The following is a 24,332-nucleotide window of genomic DNA, read 5'->3' as shown; positions in this document are numbered from 1 at the left end:
TCTCCCTGTGTTGTTGCACTGACCTGTCTGTGATTTTTCTTCACTAACTGTACAAGCCAATGGTGCATTGATGGGCTGAGGGTGTTGTTCTATGTTCCTTTTCTTGATGTGATGTGCACATGCTTGTTGTTTGTCTCCATGGCCTTCCATTTGTGTGCACCCCACTTTGACTTTCCTATTTGTTGTGCTCTATTGCTGTTGGCATTGTAGTGATGATACCTATCTCCCTATGTACAATGCTAAGTTAGCACAACCACGTTAGATGTTAGAAAGCCATCTTGCCGCTTCTGCTGCTTTTGCACGCGACACTGTTGTCACATGTTATTAATTAAGAAATGCTTACTCGACTTTGCTTCACATGAGAACTGTCTGTTGTTTAACATCCTTAACAGTGAGCAGCGACCTTGGTCTGTACATTGTGTAAAGAACCAGTCTGGGTCACTAGACGGTGCATGTTGTTGTGTTCAGGTTGATCGTACCACTATTTAGCCATAACATGCACGCAGCTGCAGATACCTGAAAGACGAGTGCTTTTTAATATTGCAGTGCAGCATGTTTTAGAGTAAGTCGGCAGAAGAGTGTTCCCAGGAGAGAGCCTAGCTGATCCTGTGATGTGATTCCACTAAGCTGATCTATATGGTATGGGGTTCCCCATTCAAGCCTAGAGACCTTCTAATAGTCTAATAATAATACTATTAGTTTACTAGCGAAAGGAGGGTGGCTGCTTTCCACTGTCATTTTATTATGATTGCTCCTTTCATTTTCTATGGTATTGTAACAATGCTGATGGTTCTGATCTTAACCATTTGTCTGCTTATGTTAGCCAAAATACTGCATCTTAGGACACGAGGTTTATAAATTAAACTCTTTAAACTTTAACCGTGTCTCTGTTTATTCTGTTGTGGACTGATATGAGAATAATAACGAAAAGGTATTTCTGATTCCCACCATTCCTGAGAATATTCTAAGTCGCTTGTTCTGGGTTGTCTATACATTGGGACCGCCGAGCTAGATCTCGGATAACGAATGGGACACTAAGCTAGTCGGATAAGGGGTTCTGGGTTCTGAGGGGAGTTTTTGGTACACCACAATTCTCTGAGGTCCTGGGTTCCTGCGCATAGTTCTGTGCATAAGCAGAATCCCTGCAACATGGCGCACCTAACGTTTGGTCTATTTGAGACGCCTTAGTAGTGCTTCTTTTAGTCCACAACACCCTTACTCTGGTTTCCGGTTGACGGGAGTGACGGTTTAACCTACCTAGGTTTCGACTAATAGGTTCCTTCAAGCTTGATCATTAAAAAGGTTATTTTTCCTGAACCCCGGTGCTACACTTGATATCGTTGTTACGCTTTAGTGTGTCCTGATGGTGGTTGATATTGCCGCGCATAGTCGTACACCTCTGCGCCGTCATTTGATGGCATATGGGGTGCCATGTGAAGGGATGGCTGTTATTTTTGTGGTCAGTGCTGATGCGTCATACCCGTATGAGTTGTTTTACTCGTGGGTGACTTTTCCGGCGGTGGATGACGATGATACGTTTCACACCTATACTGCCACTCAGCTTCCTGCGGTCTATACCCCATATAGGACACAAGAAATTCCTATCTCTTCCTGGCAGCATACTATTTGGTTTAATGGCGCCCTTCCCCATGCGGTTACACTGACGAGAATGGGCCCGTTGTCTATTGCAGGGGCCACATGGCCGGTGCTAGCCGGATTTACGCCTCATCCCCGCTATCTCACGGTGGCGGTAGCTGAGTTGCGTGTGCTCCACACTGCCCTTATTACAGTACATAGGGCTTTAGTGCAGTACGTGTCACGCACCGTGCAGGCGGGGGCACCTGCTGTTGCGGGACAACCTACGGAGCACCACGCAGTGATTATTAGTCCTTTTATGGTTAATTCAGTGGTCGGCAAGCGCCCCACCAGTAAGGATGAGTTTCCTTATTGGCTTGCTGAGAAATTTGATCAACTGGAAGCAGTTTTTCCAAATACTACTCCTGTGGACAAACACAGGATACTCACCATTACTTTGCCTAAAGACCTGGTCCCGGACATTGCCGATTGTGACAACTGGGGGAAGGTCTTTGTGGCGACCTATTCGAAGTGCTATGGCACTCCGTCTATGTCTGTACTACCCTCCGTCATCAAGAAGGTTCAAGAGAACCATGGGGCGGAGGCGGCTATTGAATTGGGAATGAGGCTTGTCGACAGCTTCGATGTGGTTTGTTCCATGGTGATGGGCAACCTCAAAGGAGATGCCATGCAGTTCCAAGTTGGTAATATGCTGGAACTTGTGGATGTGAACGACAGGCCCAGGGAATTCGCAAAAATTATTGCCAAAGCCTACAGAATGGTGGGTCGTAGCACCTTGGGTGTGAAACCCACCGTGATCATTCCTGAAGTAGTACAACAAACTAAGGTGAGTTCGTCTACTAAAGACGAAAAACCCAACTTTCCAAAGCAGAGTTGGAGAGCAAAGAAACAGGGGAAACAGCAACAGAAACAGGGTTCTCGTTCTGCCTCACCCGACCGGTCGTCCAGTGACCGCACGTATGATCTGCGCGATCGTTCTCGTATTAAGTCACCTGATAGATTTCAGGTTTCTGAACAACGCTCTCCTCGTTCTTCACAGGAAACATCGGCTTCACAATCCGGTGGCGGAGACCGTGGGAAAGGAAGGGGTGCTCAAGGTCGTGAGCAACCTCGCCAGACCGACGGTAAAGGCAAACAGGACGAGTCTGCACGACAACGGCCCCCGTTTCAGAAAAAGAAAGTTGCTGCACTAACGGCGAGGTATGCCTCAGATTGTACGGACACAGCTTCTGAACCTGACATGGGCGCTAATGCTGCTAAACAGCGCGGCGGAAGTTACAGTAGTGCAGCACGCACTGCGTCCGTATCTGGACGTGACAGCAACTGATACATTTGTAAGTTTTGAAACTGCTGATACCCGCGTGGCTCCCCCTGAAAGACTGTTTGAAATTGTCCTTTTAATTGAGGGTGACATACAACGCAAAATTAGAGTGTTTTTTTGAGATAATCTGACCTCCCCATATGATATTCTTTTGGTGGAGGCTGATTGGCCCCCGGCTTTCGTTTTAGATGCTCCTCGAGGGGAGGACGTGATCCTCCCGTCCTTTGGGCACACAGTGCCGACGGAAAATTCTACGAGGTTGGCCGGGGAGTGGGCGCAGATGCTTGCGCCTGCGTTGTATCGTAATCAGGTCGGCTGGGATAAATTTTCTCCCAACCATGAGATTCCGTTGTGGTCCACGCCCCAGCCACAACCCCAATATACCAAGCGTCGTGAGGCACGACCTCACGTCGCTTCCATCCTTGAACAATTGGAATATCAGGGAGTAATTGAAACATGTGTGTCACCTATGAATAATCCTTTATTCACTGTGACGAAGCCTGACGGATCGTACCGCCTAGTTTTGGATTACTGGCACTTAAACTCACACTGCCGGACATGCGCGGTGCAAAATACCCACGGTTCGGCTCTCGTCGATAGTTTCATGAGAAAACGGTTTAAAACCCCACTTGACATTTCCAATGGCTTTTATAGTCATAACCTGGCCCCTCTCAGTTATGAGTGGACAGCGTTCACCTCGGGTGGCATACAAAAACAATTCAAAAGGCTCCCGATGGGCTATAAAAACAGCCCTGGGGTCTTTGCTGCTCTAGTGGTCTCTCTCTTAGAGATGGTAGACCCGGAGGCGTACTCGTATGTCGACGACATATATCTAATGGACGACAAGTTGCTTCCACACCTTGCTCGCGTGGATAACATAATTACTATGTTTGCTGACTTCGGTTACAAGTTCAACTTTGCGAAGTCCCACATTGCCGAGTATACGGTGTTGTTCTTGGGGTACGAACTCAACAATGAAGGTCGAGGATTGGCTCCGCACTTCCTTGAGAAATGCGCACGCCTCCGTGCTCCTAGTACACTGAAAAAATTACAATCCCTGCTGGGCTTTCTGAATTTCGGTCGCGTGTACATTCCTGACTATGCCCAGCGTATCAAGCCGCTTTATGCCTTGGTACAACCTACTTTTTCCAAATCATGCTGGCTGCCGGAGCATTCAGCTGCATTACAGTTATTGCAGGCTGACCTTCTTGCTTCGAAATACTTACAAACGCGTGATAACCACACTAACCTGGTCATTAGAATTGTGCCGGGTGCAGTGGGTTTCACATACTTAACGTTCAATGAGGGCGACACCATCCCCATTGCATACAAATCACACCTGTACACTTCGGCTGAGCTGCGATTTTCCGCTGTTGAAAAAGTACTGACAGCAGTTCAGATGGCAATCCTGAAAGAACGTGCGCTATCACAAGGGAAACGTATGCTGGTGGTGACACCATATTCTGCCCTCGAGGCAGTGACAAAAGCTAGTGTACCAAATTCTAAGGCTTTGCATCCAAGGTGGATACAATGGGCCACTTCCTTGACTTCGCCGGACGTCACATATATCTTTGACGTGGCATTACAGACACAGGAGTTCTTGCAATATGAATTCGTTCATCCACCTCCTCTGTCTTTGCGCCCGCTCGAGGATTACCATTGTGTCATTTACACTGACGGGTCTGCGCAGCCCGCAACTGGATCAAAGCACGCCTATTCATCGGCTTGCGCAATTGTGGTTGGTACATTCGTAAATGGTGAGTTCCAATCCGATGTTGTACATACACAGTCATTGGGTCATTGTACCGCGCAGTTGGCGGAGCTTCGTGCTCTGGTGCTTGCACTGGAGTTTGCTGATCCTCGAGTCACTACTCTTATAGTGAGTGACTCGTTTTATTGTGTCCAAGCCTACAACGACAATCTCTATTTTTGGTCTCAAAATGACTACCATGATTCCAAAGGTAGCACTATTAAGCATAAACTGCTTTGGGTTTGAGTGGCAGATCTTAAAGAACGTCTGCCTCTCGTGAATGTAATTCACACTCTTGGTCACCAACGTGTTGGCATCCATGCTGTCGGTAACAGTTTGGCTGACGAGGCAGCAAAAACCGCAGTGGCGACATTCTTAGTAGCAGCAGTTACAAGATCCAAAAGTAAGATCGATGATGACATCTTGGCGGCTGTTGCTGCTACAGAGACGGGGAAGGGCTTTCCAAAAGGTTTCCCTTCTCGTTACCATTATCACTTAAGTCCTAATAACGTCCCGTTAGTGAGGATTAACGACGTTGGTGACAGATTGATTCCCAACATTGACTGCAGACCAGCTTTGATATCAGCAGCCCACGAGGGCATGGCATCCGCGCATGCCGGCGTTGCAGCTACGGTATCTTTATTACAGCAACGTTACTGGTGGTTCGGCTTATACAAACAAGCCCGCGCCTATGTTCTTGGTTGTGACATTTGTCAGCAGATCAAACCTTCATCGGCGGCACGTCCACCACAAACGCAGTTGTATATTTCTAATAAACCACTTGTTTGTGTTTATTTAGATCATTGCGGTCCTTTTACCTCTGATACTGCGTACAAGTACATCTTGGTTGCAGTGGATTCATGCACACGTTTTCTGTGGGTGTGGCCACAAAGGAGTGCTGATGCCCGTACTGTCTCTAAGGCGTACAAAGAAGCCATGAGAAATTTGGGGGTCCAAGTCAAATTTTCGTCTCCATACCGGCCTGAGGGCAATAGTGTGGTGGAGCGGATGTACCGTGACTTAAAGCAATCTTTGACAGCCAGGGTTTTAGGTACTGGCCGGAACTGGCTAGCCCACTTGTATCACGTCCAACGTGCACTTAATAATCTCCCTAGAAGGTCTCTGGGTGGGCGGACCCCATATATGATGCTCTTTGGGATACGAATGTTTGTCCCAGACCTTGATGGTCTAGACATGGCGGCGTTGGCCGCACCCTTTGACCTTGATGATCATTGTGCTGTATTGCAGAATCTTCAAGAAGCCAGAGACACTCTAGCGAAGGAACACGTACCCTCCACATCTGATGCTGCACTTCAGATTCCGGTAGTCGGCTGGCTACCTCGAGTTGGTGACCTGGTCCGTGAGAAGGTGGAGAACAAGAAGGAGTTTGGCCCCTCTTATCGTGCACCAGTTCCGGTGCTTGGAATACAGGGTACACGTACAGTCATTTTACCTCTACTTACTGATCACAAGGATAACAGGTACATCTCTATTGACAATGTCAAGCTACAGTGAGTGGCCGATACTTCTTAGTATGACACCAGCAGTTTCTTGCCTTTCGATGCTGAGAAATTCTGTTGTAGCCCCTGCTTCTAACACCTTGCCTGAGGTTGCCGTTGAGATGCATACAGTTACTGGTCCTTTACTGCCACCGACATCTGGTGGTCTGCCTGAAGATCCTGAGTATGCTTATCCTACAGAAGTCCCGGTGCCTCTTTTGCAATCAACCGCAATTACCCAGTCACATTCTTCCTTTGACAATAATTCCATGACTTCCATTGCCCTGTCGAAGGTTTCCATTTTTGTTGCCTGGTTCAAAAGACATTTTTTGATTCCCCCTTGGACTTACATTTGGCTGGTGCTCATAAGTATTTTTTTGTTTATGTCCATTGGCTTTGTGGTAGTGTTTTTTAGACTTATCAATGGACACTACCTGAAAGAAAGATCTACAATTCATCTAATTGATGGAACTTTGGCCCCCCGCTCCTCATCAAATATCATGAAAAGAGACCAGACATTTGTGAACATTACCGCCTGGCCTGTCCATCATGGGATTGCTTGGGATGCTGTTAAATTTCAAATTCATGGCCCAACTGAAGTGATTAATGTGCCGAATGTATTTCGTGTTTCTATGGGTGATGTGGTTAAACAGAACATCCACTCGGATGATTGGGATGTCAAAGCCATTGAAGCACTGTTTTCTGATTTGAAATATTATGCTGCATTTGATGCTGAAGATTTGTATTTAGATACTGCAAATTATGATGAGCAATTCTGCTATCAACATTATGGCACATACTTCCTGCACAAAGCAAATACGTTTAGGAATTTTGTAAATTACACTCGATGGGCTACACTGTCCCGCCCCTAGGCTGGGCAGCTCAGCCACGTTGGTGCACAAATACACTTATTTTTCTGATTTCAGTGTGTCAAACCCGGCCTCCTTTTATTTTAAGGTAGCGCCTGAGTCTGCTTCTAAAGTTAGACTGACACACACCAAATTGTTGTATTCCAAGTCCTTTATGGACGAATTGGCAATTGGAGGCTATGATCTGTGGAAAGCTACTATCGATCTTAAATCGGTTTGGGGTTCTAAATCGTGGCAGGTACAGGGAACAGAAGCTTTGCATCGTGCCTGTCTTATCCCGAATCACATGTTATTTTTAAATTCTTCAATTTTTCAGACCACCTGTTTTAGATAGGGTACTACAAAAAAATTTAATTCACCCTCAATTCAGCATCTGGGTGCTTACCCTGGTTGGGGTAATCATACAGATCTTCCCCTTTCTAACTTGCAGACATACGTGTCCAACACATCCTTCAACATTACTGATTTGAATCCGGAAGGGTGGTTGGTGTGGCAGACAAGTTCAGATGTCTGTCAACATCGGTTTCTTGGTTTCAAACAGGGGTATACACAAGTTTGTGTGGACCCACGTTTTGAATCCTCTCATAGTGTAACTACCTACTCCGTGGGGAAGTTATGCCAATCATGGCTGCAACATTCAACTTTAGCATCTGTTAAACTTCATTTATCGAAATTAAACGACAAAATAGATTTGAATGATTTTGTTAAGGATCCTGCTACTGGCAGGTCCAAAAGATGGGTATATGCTATTTACAACAAAGTTTGGAAGCTGTCACAGATTGAGGCTGCGTCCAGGTTACGAGCTATTGACCAAGCCAATATGGAGAAAGTATTGGCTGTAATAGATATTAGCATTAACACCCTTTCTTCCAGAATGTATACCTTAGATAATATTGTGTCATCTGTGTTAGACATTGTGCAGGATGATTTGTCTGTACTGTATCATGGTCAAAACCAATTGCGTTCTATTATGCAGTTTGCATGGACATTGCAAACGTTAAAGGCAGGGAAAGTCCCTTGGGATTACATGAATGTTTCATCTTTGTTCCTCCCTTTTAATTTAACTGCAAAGCAACAGTTTATGTCCATGAAAGATGCTACTTACTCACTACTGCACATTGAGAAGTTAGAACCTTTACCTTTCTCTGTTGCTGAATTAAATTCTGCCGTGTGGCTTATCCACGGGTTGATCACGTTACCTTTTCCCCTGTTTAAGTTTAGTTCATGCATGAAACATTATGCTCTTGGCAGATATGAACAACTTGGTACTGCCTTCCTGCACGAAGTTTGGTCACTGCCATTCACATATAGATGTGTGAGAGACGGTACAGAGGTTTACTTGAAAGGGGAGGAGTGTACTTCCACTCCAGATCACACTGTAGTTTGTAGACATATTCAGTTACATGGTGCTTGTAATGTACAGGCCCCTAATTTAGCGTGCATCTGAAAAGGATTCTGGTGTCAGTTATAACACCGTCTTTTACGCTGCTTGCTAACGGTAGTTATTTGATATTAAATAATGAAGCTTGCTGTGGGTTGTTAGTGGGAATTCCTTACATAGTGACTGTATCACAGCGAGTAGTTTGCTGCAATAACGTCCTTTTCCCACCCCCGCATGGCCGGCTCGATGTCTCTATCTGGCCTTCTATTCCAACCTTGAAAGCAGAGTTCAACAAGATGAGCAGAATAAGGGCTCTATTGTCTCAGAAAGAAGTCGCGTTGACTTCATCCCGTGAAACATTTGTCCTTCACGTAGCTAACACACGCACGGAAGTACAAGCTCTTTTGAATACTGATCTCCCACTACATTTTGGAACCCTGATTCAGACTATCTTTAATGCCTCGTCAACAAGTGGCTTGGTTCATTTTTTTAAAATTGTGGGCTCCGGCCTCGTGACCTCCTTTCAAACTATTTTTGGTGTGATCCCCGCATTTTTTCATTCTATTTTTTCCAGCCTCTTCGGAGGTCTCCCTTTGCTTCTCGCCCTCGTAGCTGGGGTGCTTCTACTGATTTGCGTGCTGCGCAATGGCTGCACAACTTGCGTACCAAGGCAGCATTCCCCGGCTGCTCCATCTGCGTAACCGGATGCTTGATAACTATGGCACTTTACCGTTGGCGACCTTAAGCAGCGCCTATGGATTGTCGTTCCGGTTTCCCTTCTTTACCTGTGTGCAACCTGTTTTTCATTGCCTAGATTGTCCATTCCAGTGGGCTCTGGATTTGTGCTTGTCGTCCTCGGTGTCTCCTGCCCCGGATTATGATCAGCTGATGAGCCCCTTGGTGGTTCATGAGTTGGACTGTTCTGGCATCGGGATTATGGCCTGTGCGGCTGCGCATGTAGTCCTTGGGAATTGGGACATCGGAAAGGCTGCTGCTGACTTCTTGGAAAGGAGTTATCTTGAAGAACCCGCCTGTTGTCCGAGTGTGGTACTTGAGGCTCCATTAGTCGAGGAACACGTGTGTTCCTTCCCCTTGCATAACTGGATGGCAGATAATTTTGCAGACCGTTCCAATGATTTTCTCTTGGAAGCTGTTGCAACTTATTGTGCCTACACCCTGATGGATTGACTTTGTGCCCTCTTCATTTCATGGTGCGGCCATCGATGTTATGCTTTTTTCCCTTTTAAAGAGGTTTTTCCCTAACGACATCGTTTTTCTTTTTCTTTTTTCTTCAAACTTTTTCACTTACCTTATATGGGCTTATAGTTCAGGCCCTTGGTTCCGTTCTATCGAACTTGAACTCTGCGTTCTTGAGAGTGCGCCCCTAGTGGTTAGTGGTCCGATCAAAGGGGGGTGTAGTGATGATACCTATCTTCCTATGTACAATGCTAAGTTAGCACAACCGCGTTAGATGTTAGAAAGCCTTCTTGCCGCTTCTGCTGCTTTTGCACGCGACACTGTTGTCACATGTTATTAATTAAGAAATGCTTACTCGACTTTGCTTCACATGAGAACTGTCTATTGTTTAACATCCTTAACAGTGAGCAACGACCTTGGTCAGTACATTGTGTAAAGAACCAGTCTGGGTCACTAGATGGTGCATGTTGTTGTGTTCAGGTTGATCGTACCACTATTTAGCCATAACATGCACGCAGCTGGAGATACCTTAAAGACGAGTGCTTTTTAATATTGCAGTGCAGCATGTTTTAGAGTCAGTCGGCAGAAGAGTGTTCCCAGGAGAGAGCCTAGCTGATCCTGTGATGTGATTCCACTAAGCTGATCTATACGGTATGGGGTTCCCCATTCAAGCCTAGAGACCTTCTAATAGTCTAATAATAATACTATTAGTTTACTAGCGAAAGGAGGGTGGCTGCTTTCCACTGTCATTTTATTATGATTGCTCCTTTCATTTTCTATGGTATTGTAACAATGCTGATGGTTCTGATCTTAACCATTTGTCTGCTTATGTTAGCCAAAATACTGCATCTTAGGACATAAGGTTTATAAATTAAACTCTTTAAACTTTAACCGTGTCTCTGTTTATTCTGTTGTGGACTGATATGAGAATAATAACGAAAAGGTATTTCTGATTCCCACCATTCCTGAGAACATTCTAAGTCGCTTGTTCTGGGTTGTCTATACATTGGGACCGCCGAGCTAGATCTCGGATAACGAATGGGACACTAAGCTAGTCGGATAAGGGGTTCTGGGTTCTGAGGGGAGTTTTTGGTACACCACAATTCTCTGAGGTCCTGGGTTCCTGCGCATAGTTCTGTGCATAAGCAGAATCCCTGCAACAGCATGTGGTATGTGTATGTGTCTGTGCAACAGTATGGGGTATGTATGTGTGACTTGGCAGGATGTGTGTCCAGTTGGATGCTTGTTCCTTGTATGTGTGTGTGTTAATTTGGTGGTATTGTGCTGTGTGTCTTTTCCTGGCCCTGTGCTACTGTGCTGTGTGTTCCTCTGCAGCCACTCCTGCAGTGGCTCTCTCCCTGGTTGTTTGTTGAGTGGTGCAGGGTGTTGATTCACCTGGCTTGTTGTTTTGCATGGGGGTGCACAGGAGGGGCACATGGCATGTGCCTTCAGGAGGTGTGCTAGTGTGTGATGGGTGGAAGTGTGGCCCTGTGCTCTTTGTGCCCTGCCCATGCCTGGCACTGGCCCTGCCTTCTGCATTGTGTGCATGTATTCCCTTGTCTTCACAGTTGCGGTGATGTGACCGGGACATTGCTGCATGATCACGGAAAATGTGTGCCCAGGATGCAGAGGGGTGACTTGGTGGCAGTTGGGTCATGTGTGGGTGCACTTGTGGATGTGTTCCTGTCCCCACCAGGGTGTCTGATGTGGATTTAGACCCTGTATAAGCCCATGAGTTGTGTTTTGTGGTTGTGTTATTGCGTACCTGTGGCGTCGTTCGCAGCGGTCCATGAGTTGCTGGTGATGGATCAGGGACAGCACCGGAAAAACATGTAGGGCTGGGTCCATTGCGGTCGTGTCTGGGTGGTATGGACCGGGACTCTGGTTTCGCGCTCTGCTGTCGAGCTTCCGCCGTCTCTGGTTGGGCGGTTTCTCCACTGCAGTGCATCTGCTTATTTGGGGCATCCTAATTTGTGGAGCGGGGAGGACGTCATTCCGCACGGCGGTGAGTCTCCATTGGCTCACACTGCCGCCGTTGCGGGCGCACTTTGATGGCGGTTCACGTCGCACCGCGGCGGTCAGAAAATGGGCTATGTATGGCCATACTAATATGGCGGGCGTGAGGACCGCTGCTCGCGGGCGGTAAAATGCATTTTTCCACACCTCCAACACCGCGGTGGTGCCACCACCCACCATCCTTATAGGCCCCTTACTCTAAAAACATTGCACTACAAAAATATCGAGACAATGATATCGTATACATAAATATCGATACACAATACAGAAAACAGAAATGACACTAACATTGATAAAAAATATCATCTGAAAAAATCTTGACGGCAAATTTTTTTTCGATAACATTAAACACATCAAAAACATTGATAGAAACAATATCGACAACACAACGTAAGGGCTTTATGCACCTCTTTGGGAATGCTCCAACTACGGAACAAAGAGCAGCTCAATCCAAGAGTGCCATGTGTCTTTCGGAAATTGAGGAAGCCATCAGCACATCTGAGACTCCTACCAAGGTAACAATCCCTAAGAAGATGGGGTGCAATAGTAAGCCCAAAATAAAAACTATGGAAATAAAAACTATGGAAACACACGGGATCTGCATACAAAAAGAGCCCGAAACAGGAACACAAAATTTATGCCTCCAAACCGGTGAAGCCAGCAATATTCTCCTTGAATCCAGCGCGAAACAGGCGCAAAAAAGTGGCAGACAGCCTGGCCCCAACTTACAGCAAATAAAAAATCAAGAACACAGTTGGGGTGCGAAGCCTGGGAACAAACAGGGATCAGAAAATGCAGAGACAGGCAAAGGGAAGCCAGTAAGCTACCCATCGACAATCACCCAGGAAGCACTACCCATGATGAAAGAAGAAGAAACATCTATTATAGAGTCAGCGGATTTTATACACAACATCTCCAGGCCCGGTGACAATTGCCACCCGGCCGGGCAACCAGCATGGAACAAGCACACTATCAGTCGAGATTTAAGAGTAACTGCACTTAACGTAAATCAGGCCAACACAAATGCAATACGACTAGTAGAGGACATGCGACCCAGCCTCTGCAAAAAAGTGGGAGGGCTGTCAAACGAACAAAGAAACGTTGAGTCGTCCGCACGAAACCTGCAAACATCTGGCCGAGAGCTAAGAGTCACTGCACCTAATTCTAACGAAACAAAAACAACTGTAACAAGATTAGTAGAGGATATGCGTTCTAGTCCACCAAAAACAGAGAGTGAGCGGACAAGTGAACAAAGAAATGCAACAAGCGCCGTTTGGTTCAACCCGAACTACTGCTCGCAAGGTAGACATGATATACTGAACAGGGGTAACATCTTACGGCTGCTATCCCATATCCCCTCTTTGGCAGAAGTAAAAAGCTCAGACTTGGTATCCATTGAATTCGCAGTCGATGAGCACACAGGAAGAGAAAAAACAAAAGCAACCTGGACAACCCTGGCAATCTCACAAAAAATATATGCTGAAGCTGAAACCTTTAAAAACTGGGGGATCACAATAAAACCATATATAAAGCCTAGATACCCCGAAATTCTTGTCCCGGCGGAAAATGAGGCAGAACTAGCCACCACGAAAAACCTTAGAAATTCGGTCCTGAGAGGCGCGGTAGGGCCAGGGGGCAATAAAATCGATCAACATAATGATAGTGCCCGACGTATAGTAGACGAACACATACAACCATCTGGACTGCCTGACCCAAGATGGATAGCCAGAACTTTAAATAATAACGAATGACAAACAGGCCTCAAGCCAGGGGAGGCCGTACATGACTCATTGAGAACATGCTCATGGAATATTAATGGCTTGGCCTCAAAAATATCTGACTCGGAGTTTATGACATACATTAGAAACTTCGATGTCGTGGCATTCCAAGAAGCTTGGCTTGCAGCCCCCCGCACCTTTAGGGCTACTTATGCTTCTTTTCTGCTGCTAAAAGGTCAGCTAATTATGGGCACCTTCAAGGTGGCCTTGCAACTTATATAGCGGCCACAAGCATTTTGACGGCAAAAGAAGTTGGACCAACTTTTACAGCCTTGCTGGCTGTAAATATTCACCTGCCACAACTTATAATAGGCTCCGCTGAAAATGATTTTACTCTAATTAACATCTACATTCATCCAAGAAAGAAAAGAAAAGCAGCTAAAAACCTTTGTAGTTTTATGGTGACTTGCATAAGGGAAAGACCTACAACAAATGTTGTTCTCACTGGGGACTTCAATCTTAACCTTATGGGTGTCACGCTAGAAGACGAGTCACTAATCCAAAAAGCAATCTGGGACATTCCATCACAAGCAACTTCACAAATCTCTGAGCAAACAAAGCTAGGGAATAAGATTCTGGAAGACCTGGTACACTTCAACATCCGGGCCTTAAATGGAAGGGCCTCTGGAGACAACCCCCCAGCCGCAACTTTTCATTCAACAAGAACAAGCAGCAACCTAGACTACACCTTCATTTCGTTACCATTATTCCAGTTTTTAAAATCATACCGGATAGGCCGTAGAGGAGACAGCGATCACTGCCCCCAAGAAACCACCTTCAAGATTGCAAAACCCAACTTTGAGCTCTCGAAAAAAGAACCAAAAGAGTCAATCCACACCGTCAACTTCAAAAAAATTAAGTATTCAGCAGCAATAGACGGAACTCTAGTGGAAAGAGCAAAACAGCACTTTGGGAGTTGCACTGGATATAGCGAAATTACAAAATGGGAACAATTTACAAACATTATGTCCAAGTATGCTACAAGACCTAAGCCACAATCACAATTAGGCAATGAAAGATCGAGCAAATTCTCTCAAGAACATAAAGGAAAAATCAGAGGTATAAAAACTACAATTTATCGCACAATGAGAGAACTTCAACAGAAACCTACGGATTTAGCAAAGCGCGATCAGCTACGGAAATTAAAATCAACACTGAAAAAATTAAAATGGGAAGCAAATAAATCCGCTGAGGATAACCTATGGGCGAGACTTCATTCTGACATCAAACGGAACGACGGGGCAAGGTTCTGGAAATCAATAAACTCATTTTTAAGACCTACGCACCACGGGGTCTCATCTAACATCACAGAGGATAAATGGGCAAACTATCTTGGCAGTCATTTTCACCAGGCTGTGAGAAACAACCAGGACCATGAGTTTGACACTCTAAAATTTTTAACGAGCAAAAACACAGGCTTTACAGAATGGCAGACTCGAAACGATAGAGAGAATCTGCCGAACTTACAAAACATCATTCAGCGTCTAATCAAGAAGGGAAGAAGTGAGGGAGCACCAGGGCCGAACGGAATCCCGCCAATTTCTCTATAAACAAGATGTAGTAGGTTGGGCAGTAGCCCTGGAACCGCTTTTTCTGGAGATAAGACATTACAACATCCTGCCAAGCTCCTGGAAGGGCTCAATTATCTCCCCAATTCATAAGGCAGGAGACAAGGCTTCCCCTCAAAATTATCGACTGGTGGCTTTAATTGACAACAAGGCAAAATATTTTGCAGGCATCCTTCTAGAAGAGCTGATGGCCTGGGCAAAAGAGAGATCCTTAATCCCGGCTAACCAGACAGGCTTTGCCAAAGCAGTAGGCACAATGACTAACATTCTGAGTATGGGCATGCTAATAGACAAGGCAGAATCTAACAAAATGCCCATTCACTTCTGCTTTATTGACTACAAGGCCGCTTTTGACCACATAAATCAGAACCTTTTATGGTCTAAACTAAACGATTGGGGGATACCAAGACCCCTTTTGAACCTGCTAATTAACCTTCATACGGAGACTTGGGTACAGATAAAGGTGGGGGATGGATCCGCCCTGTCCAGGCGCATACCGACCAACAAGGGCCTGAAACAAGGCTGCGTCCTGGCCCCCACCCTATTTAATCTGTTCCTAAGCGACCTTGTCCCCATTTTAAATGGCTGCAACTCCCACGCTCCCAAATTAGGAGGACTGCAACTTCCTTGTCTACTTTACGCAGACGATATCGTCCTTATAAGCCATACCAAGGTAGGACTTCAGCACCTCCTGAATACAACACAATGCTACTCAAGCAAAAATGAGCTTACAATAAATTTGGAGAAAACCCAGTCAATGACCATCAGCAAGAAAAGAAGCAAAATAACATCATGGTACTGGGAAAAGATAAAAATTGGAGATACTCCAATATATAAATATCTAGGAGTGAAGATTGATAACGGAGGGCAGTTTTCCGCCCAAAGAATGAGCATTCGAGGGAAAGGGATAACCTTGGCAATTTCACTGAAGTCTCTAAACAACAAACTTTCTGGCCCGTCTCTTCTTCCCCTGACGCAAGTAATCCGCGCTAAACTTCTACCAACGATCACCTACGGGAGCGAGGCACTTAGAGGAAGGGACGCCAAGATCCTTGATCAAACAATAACAGCTGCCTACAGAATCATCTTCAGCCTGCCCAAGCAAACTTCACCAGCTCAAATCAGACTAGAATTTGGCATTGATCAACAGGTCCTGGCAAGACAGGGAGCCTATATGATAGCTTGGGACAAAGTGAGGAAATCGAAACAACGAACATTAAATGAACATCTGTGGATGGAGTTAGCCCAACACCCGTCCTCAGCAGCAGCCAAGTTCCTACGGGACAGCCTGAAGTACATGGGTTTAGAGCAGCTCTGGGATACCCCAGTAAATCACACAACATTCAAAAAATTGGTCAAGAAATCGATCAAACAACTATCATGGGTTCAAGATAAGGCAGCCCTCTCTAAAAGAACGCATGGCAAGATGATCCTAAACTCGTACACAACGAAGGCACCACAGAGCTATTTTGGTGAGGGATACTCTAAATCCGCCAAAATGTGCTTCTTAAAGCACAGATTGGGCCTGCTCCCCTGCACACAAAACCTTCCAAACTGGATTAAAATAAAAGCTGACCCTCTTTGCCGGCTATGTGGCTTGGGGCAAGAGGACATGCTGCACTTGATCTGCTCTTGTGAGAAACTACGCGAGGAACGAAAACACTTGTTGAAACACCACTTCAATCAGCAAGGGATTCGCACACGAAGGAAAGCAGTTCTCGCTTGCTTTTCTCCCCATGATCCTCGCTTGAACTGCAGCTTCGTAAAATTTATGAAGGCAGTGGGAAAAAAGATGCCAAAAATTAATCTATAATGGTCCCTGTATTATCGTTTTAACATTGCTTGTCGATTGACATCACTGACCCTATGAGCTCATGAGGAAACTGGGAAAGAAGAAATAATCACACTAATATGAAGCTGATCAATCTTTTAAAAAAAATAAAAAAACTTGTGCCGTGTGTACAGTCGACTTAAGGAAATGCGATTGTTTTTATTCTGATTCTATTTAGAATTGCATTTTTATTATACTTGTTCTTAATCTATTTTGTACAGCAATGGTTTTAAGTAACTATGCTAATAAAATTACTTACTTACTTACTTATATCGACAACACAAACATCGAGAAAATACATATAAACTATATTGAAAATTACATTTAACCATAAAAAATACCATTCGCAACAAAATAATAAAATAAAAAAAACACATTTTTTAAATAAACCTAAAAAATAATTACAAAAGAATAAAATAATTAAAACAAATAAAGTAAAAATCCATAAACAATTAAACAAACATTACAACATTAAAAATATATCACAATTACCAAAAATAATAAAACACAAATAGATATCATATATATAAAATATAACACATTTATCTACATAAAATTTAAATAACAACAATTAACAAAATAAAGCCAACAATAATTAAACATAATGCATTTGAAGCCAATGAAATGGTAACAGCTCTAAAATGCTATCTCAACCAATACATTTAAACTGTACCAACAAAAACCAAAAGCAAATTCTAACTAATTAAATAAACACTATAAAACCAATCAATTAATTAACATACATTTTACCGTATAACGGACAACCACGGAGAAAGAGCGAATCTTTGCGAGAGAGAACACAGAACGAAGAACAACTATACATATAACTATTCCAAAAATCCCTCAATAAGGGTAAGCTCAAAACTTTGTAACTAACTAATTAAAATTAATACTAAAAATAATTATAACATGTTTTCCTTTACATATCACAAATTTAACTTCACTAAAATTCCACCTACAACTTCAACACAAAGATTTATGAACACAACAATAATAAAATCAACATTTAAAAAAAAAAAACAACAATGAAAGTAGATTATGTAAAAGTAATTAATTAAATAAAAAATAAAACAAAGCTAACAAAAGATTTTTCTTAACAGCTTCTACAGAAATCAACAAAACCATAACATCAACCAAAGATACTTCATCAACTAAAAAAGTAAGTATTTTTTGTATTTACTAATAAAAAAAAGAGACTAAATAATTCAACCTATCAAATTAACCAAAACTATAACGTTTTGTTTTATGTATTGCAGATTATTCTTCACAATACCCAAAAAACTCAAAAAATATAGCGAATTCGAAAACAAGTACAAAATCAACATTAAAAAATATAATACTCAGGGGCTCATTAGGATGGCGGATGGACTGGAGTCCGTCCGCTATCACGGTGTAAATCGGGACCATCCGCCATGCATGCGGCAGTCCCGCACACCAGATCAGGATGCGACCGCCACCGTGGTGGTCAGATCCTGCATTTTAACATTTTGCTAAAATGCCATGTTGTGCATTTCACAGCACTATGTGCCTGCCACATAGTGCTATGAAATGTAGGGGGGTACCATGGGTACTCCCCAAGTGCACCCTCACCTCCCCCAACACAAGGAGGGCCTGCAATGGGCCCCCAAACCCAATCCCCGCCAGCCTTTCCATGGTGGTTCCACTGCCGCGGAGAGGCTGTCTCCAGCCATCATCGTAATTTGGCGGATGGTGTCTGCTAGGCACTGCCGCTATTTTACCAGTGAAGACCACTCTGCAAGGCAATCGTAAGGATTGCCTGTGGTGGTTCCGTGCAGGCGGTCTTTGCTACGGCCACGGTTGCGGTGAGATTCCCCCCGCCATCCTAATTTGGCGAGGGGAAACTCACGGTCAGCAAACGGAAGGACTGCCACCACATAGCTGGTGGTGGCAGTCCTTCTGCCATCATAATCGACCCCTAAGCAAGTATATGAATTAACCAACAAATAGAGCTACCTATTAAAAAAAGATAAATACAAAAAAGCAAATATTACAAACAAATTCTTTTCTCTTCACAGCTTCTACAAATTTTAACATACACCAACATCAATGAAATAAACTTCATCATAATAAAGTAAGTATTTCATTTTTCTTCAAGTAAATAAAGAGACTAAAAAGCAATATAAACAAATATACTAAAACTATAACCTTTTATTTCACATTTCACAGATTACACTTCAACAAAACACCACCTAAAATAGTCAATTCAAGGACTAACTTTGAAAAGAAAGGCAAAAGCACCATTAAAGAAAAATATAGAACAAAGTAAGTATTACCCAACAAATACACCTAACTAATAAAAAACGATAACAAAATAAAAAACCAAATATAACTAAAAAATATTTGTTTCTTTACAGCTTCTACAAACTACATCAACAAAAAAACTTCATTGACTAAAAATAGTAAGTATTTTTTTTCTCAAATAAATAAAATTGAAAAGTAAGGGGCCGATTGCGATTGCGGAAGGCCCGTCACAGTCAGCCACACGGTGGCGGTCCTTCTGCAAGTGTACCACGATTTTCCCCCACCACATTACGATGGCAGAGGGAATCAAGCTCGGACCATGGTGGGCCCAAAGATCGTCTGCCACGGATTCGCCGAAAGCAATCTTACAGGTTGCCTGGCAGACAGTCCCTGTAGCCAGAAATGGTGGCGGTGCCTAGCAGGCACCATCCACCAAATCATGAAGCTGGCTACAGCCTGCATTTCGGAATGGCTGGTGGGGATTAGTGACATGGCCTGTTGCGGGCAGCTCTTGTGCTGGGGGAGGTGAGGGTGCCCTTGGGGGTACCCATGGTACCCCCATACATTTCACAGCACTATGTGGCAGGCACCTTGTGATGCCTGCCACGTAGTGCTGTGAAATGCACAACATGGCACATTGACATCGCGGCGCGTGCTGCTCTCAGCAGCACCCGCCGCAATGTTAATAATCAAGATCCGACCGCCATGGTGGCGGTTGCATCGTGATCGGGTGTGCTGGACCGCCGCATGCATGCCGGACAGTCTCGGTTTACACCAGGATGGCGGTCGGACTCAAGTCCTAATAAGCCCCTAAATAAAGAAAATAACATAATTAAATACAACATTTGAATGAAAATAATATTTTGCTTTTCAAAAAACTGAAAAAAGAGGTGTGAATAAATATCAGCAATCAATAAAATATACATGAAGAAAATTAAAGCAAAACAAATGTAATTATCCTTTCAAATATAATAATAGAAACATGTTTAATATTCAAAATCATATAATTAACAAATATATAGAAACATATATTCACAGAGTAACAAAAAAATGGCAGAAGGAGCAAAATTTGTATCTTCACAAATGGAAAACTACTTCTGTGCTACACCTATATGCAATAAAATAAACTGGAAGCACAACACTTTGGAAATGCAGCAAATATTACTCAAATTCTTGCTATGGGAAAGCCACTACAGTAGAAACTAATGTGGTTAATATCAGAGACCACAACCATCCACCCAATGTGCCTGAAATCATAGTCAGAGATGCCCACGAAACAATAAGAGAAGCAAGTACCAGCTCCCAATAGACCGGTACCCAAATACTCCAAAACCTATTAACTAGAGTACCTGAACATGTCACAGGACAACTACCATCTATCCCCACTCTGAAAAGATTAATAGCCAGAACTAAAAGAGCTACATTTCAAACACCACTCACACCCCAAACTTTTGCAGAAATAGAAATGTTACCAGAATACACCACACCCCACAAAGATGAAAAATTCCTACTTCATGACAATAAAAGTCATGAAATAAGAATTATCATCTTTGCCACCAACAACAATTTACAAAAACAAAAAACTGTGAAACATGGATGATGGATGGCACATTCAAAGTTTGCCCAAGCCTTTTTATCAATTATTTATCATCCACTGTGAATATGAAGACACTAACATCCACCTCAAATACACACTACTCACTAGAAAACAAAACACCACCTACATTGAGCTCCTATCAACAATAAAACAATACACTGACAACTCCTTTCCACAAATAATTATCATTGACTTTGAACAAGCAATGATTCAATCAATTATAAAAAATATACCCATATACTGCAATATAAGTTTGCTATTACCACTTTAACCAAAGTATCTGGAGACACCTACAAAAATCTACTCTAAGTATAGATTATGCCCCCAATAGCAATTTTGCCTACCAAATAAAGAAAGTAATAGCCCTGGCCTATGAACCAACAACTGAAATAGCCATCCATTATAACATAATTCTTGAAAGCCCTTTCTATCAAGCAAATAAAAATATACTAACTCCCTTTCTAGATACTTGGGTGGGAAGGCTAATTAGGTCAGGGCACCGTAGACAACCCAAGTTCCAAATCCCCTGTTGGAACGTATACAATAGCACTCTAGCTCAAAAAGCTAAAGCCAACAACGCAGTGGAAGGATGGCATAATGCCTTGCAAGCCAAAATAGGAAGAGGACAACCAACCCTGCATAAATTTATAGAAGCTCTCAAAAAAGAACAGAGCTTTCAAGAGCTAATAGAGCAATCCCTAAATAAAATCGGCCCTAAACTCAGTAAACAAACTAAAACAAAGTATGAATACCTACAACACAAAGCTCAACTATTTCCAAACAACAAAGATCTAGAATACTTAGACATGGGAGCTAAATCCATTCTTTAAATAAAAAACATTACTAAATATCATAAACATTTTAAATGACAAAACAGTCAAACAACATAACACTACATTTTTTATAAGAAATAATTACAATGATGTCATATAAATTTAAAAACAAAAATATATGATTTAATATAATTATTAAAATAAAAAAGAAACAAACCAATGTAACAAACAACATTTCCCACCCATAATAATGAAAAATCACTTACAATTATGTAGCAGTAGAAGATCCTGGAAAATAAATCCATAGTAGATGAATCAAAAGAAGAATCCATACAAAAATAAATCCCCCCAAAAACAAAAGAATCCAAATGTAGAAAAAGGCTGCAACAAAGGAATCCTCTCAATAACTAAACCATCAAAAACCAGAAAAGTAGGCTTAAAAAATGCTCAGACAAACCCGAATAATAAAAGGAAATGTAAAGGAACTTATTTAAAAAAACAAAATACATTTTCCTTTTTTTTTTTAAATGAACGCGTCGTCACTAACATCCGTTCACGAAACGAAACACCCACCCACAATAACATATACAAACCCACAAACATTATTATAAACATTAAATACAAGATAACCTAATTAAACAATACATGACTAACACTACGTAACACTCTACTTCTATCCAAAACTACGTCAAACACTATGATGGTCATTACGATTTTAGACGGACTTCAGTCCGTTTGCCATCGTTGAGGGGAGTGGGACTCACCACCTGTAATGTGGTGGTCCTGCGCATGAGATTACAATGCAACCGCCACCGTGGCAGTCGCATTGGTTATCTCTAACATTGCAGTGGGTGCTGCTGGCTGCAGCACCCGCTGCAATGTTTGAAACGCACTGTTTACATTTCCCTGCACTACATGGCAGGTACCACGTGGTGCCTGCCACCTGGTGCAGAAAAATTAAGAGGAGTACCATAGGTACGCCCCTAGTGCACAGCCAGACTCCCCCAGCACACGGGGGGCCCGCAACGGGCCCCAATGTAGCTCCCCACCAGCCTTTCCATGGCAGTTTCACCACCATGGAAAGGCTGGCGAGGATGCAGCATCATGAAATGGCGGACGGTGCCTGCCAGACATCGCCACCATTCTGTTGATGCGAGTGGTCTGACAGCATCAATCGTTACTAAACTCAGGGAAAGTGCTGGATAATAACCCCACAAAAATTACTATTCCATCTCCAAAACCAAATAAACTCAGGGAAAGTGCTTGATAATAAATCATAATAAATTACTATTCCAATTCCAAAGCCAACCAAACACAGGGAAAGTACTGGATAATAAACCATAATAAATTACTATTCCAACTCCAAAACAAAAAAAACTCAGGGAAAGTGTTGGCTAATAAACATTAAATACAAGATAACCTAATTAAACAACACATGACTAACACTACGTAACACTCTACTTCTATCCAAAACTACGTCAAACACTATGATGGTCATTACGATGGTGGACGGACTTCAGTCCGTTTGCCATCGTTGAGGGGAGTGGGACTCACCACCTGTAATGTGGTGGTCCTGCGCATGAGATTACAATGCAACCGCCACCTTGGCAGTCGCATTGGTTATCTCTAACATTGCAGTGGGTGCTGCTCGCTGCAGCACCCGCTGCAATGTTTGAAACGCACTGTTTACATTTCCCTGCACTACATGGCAGGTACCACGTGGTGCCTGCCACCTGGTGCAGAAAAATTAAGAGGAGTACCATAGGTACGCCCCTAGTGCACAGCCAGACTCCCCCAGCACACGGGGGGCCCGCAACGGGCCCCAATGTAGCTCCCCACCAGCCTTTCCATGGCAGTTTCACCACCATGGAAAGGCTGGCGAGGATGCAGCATCATGAAATGGCGGACAGTGCCTGCCAGACATCGCCACCATTCAGTTGATGCGAGTGGTCTGACAGCATCAATCGTTACTAAACTCAGGGAAAGTGCTGGAGAATAACCCCACAAAAATTACTATTCCAGCTCCAAAACCAAATAAACTCAGGGAAAGTGCTTGATAATAAATCATAATAAATTACTATTCCAATTCCAAAACCAACCAAACACAGGGAAAGTACTGGATAATAAACCATAATAAATTACTATTCCAACTCCAAAACAAAAAAAACTCAGGGAAAGTGTTGGCTAATAAACCCCCCAAAAATTACTATCCCAACTCCAAAACAAAATAAACTCAGGGAAAGTGTTGGATAATAAACACAAAAAAAAATCCCATTCCTAACTCCGAAACAAAATAAAAACTCTACTTAAAAAAAAATTACAAATATAGAAAAATTAAAAACAACTATAAACAAAAATAACTGTTTTTAAAATTTACATTTCATGAACAAATAAAAGAAATTACACAATTATTTTTTATCACAGATCGTTTGAAATAATAAAATATAAAATTAACATTACTTAAAAATTAAAATAATTTACAAAATTATTATTAAAAATGTGACACCACTTTTCCATTTATTTTTTAAAAAAAAGAATACATTCTAAATTATAAATACATTTAAATATTTAAATTCTAAATAATCCATATTTTCTTTTCAACAAAAGACATTTGGACAAAACATTTTTATATAAAATTTAAGATTAATAGACCAATCATATATTTTTATAAAAAAATGAATCCATTTAAATGAAAAAATACATATTATAATAAGTCTACATAAAAAAATATATATATAATACAAAAAAAGTCTTATTTTTTCAATTTTTAAAATGTACAATTTTTATTCAATATTTCAATTATTTTAAATAAAAATATTTTTTTAAACAACATTCTAAAATTACTCCCCACACTTATCCCCTATAAAACCAACATCCTGCTGAAAAATAAAAAA

The sequence above is a fragment of the Triturus cristatus genome, chromosome 11, assembly GCF_964204655.1.
Source record: "Triturus cristatus chromosome 11, aTriCri1.1, whole genome shotgun sequence".
Taxonomy (NCBI): domain Eukaryota; kingdom Metazoa; phylum Chordata; class Amphibia; order Caudata; family Salamandridae; genus Triturus; species Triturus cristatus.
The sequence above is the reverse complement of the archived record's forward strand: the minus strand, read 5'-3'. Positions refer to the sequence as shown.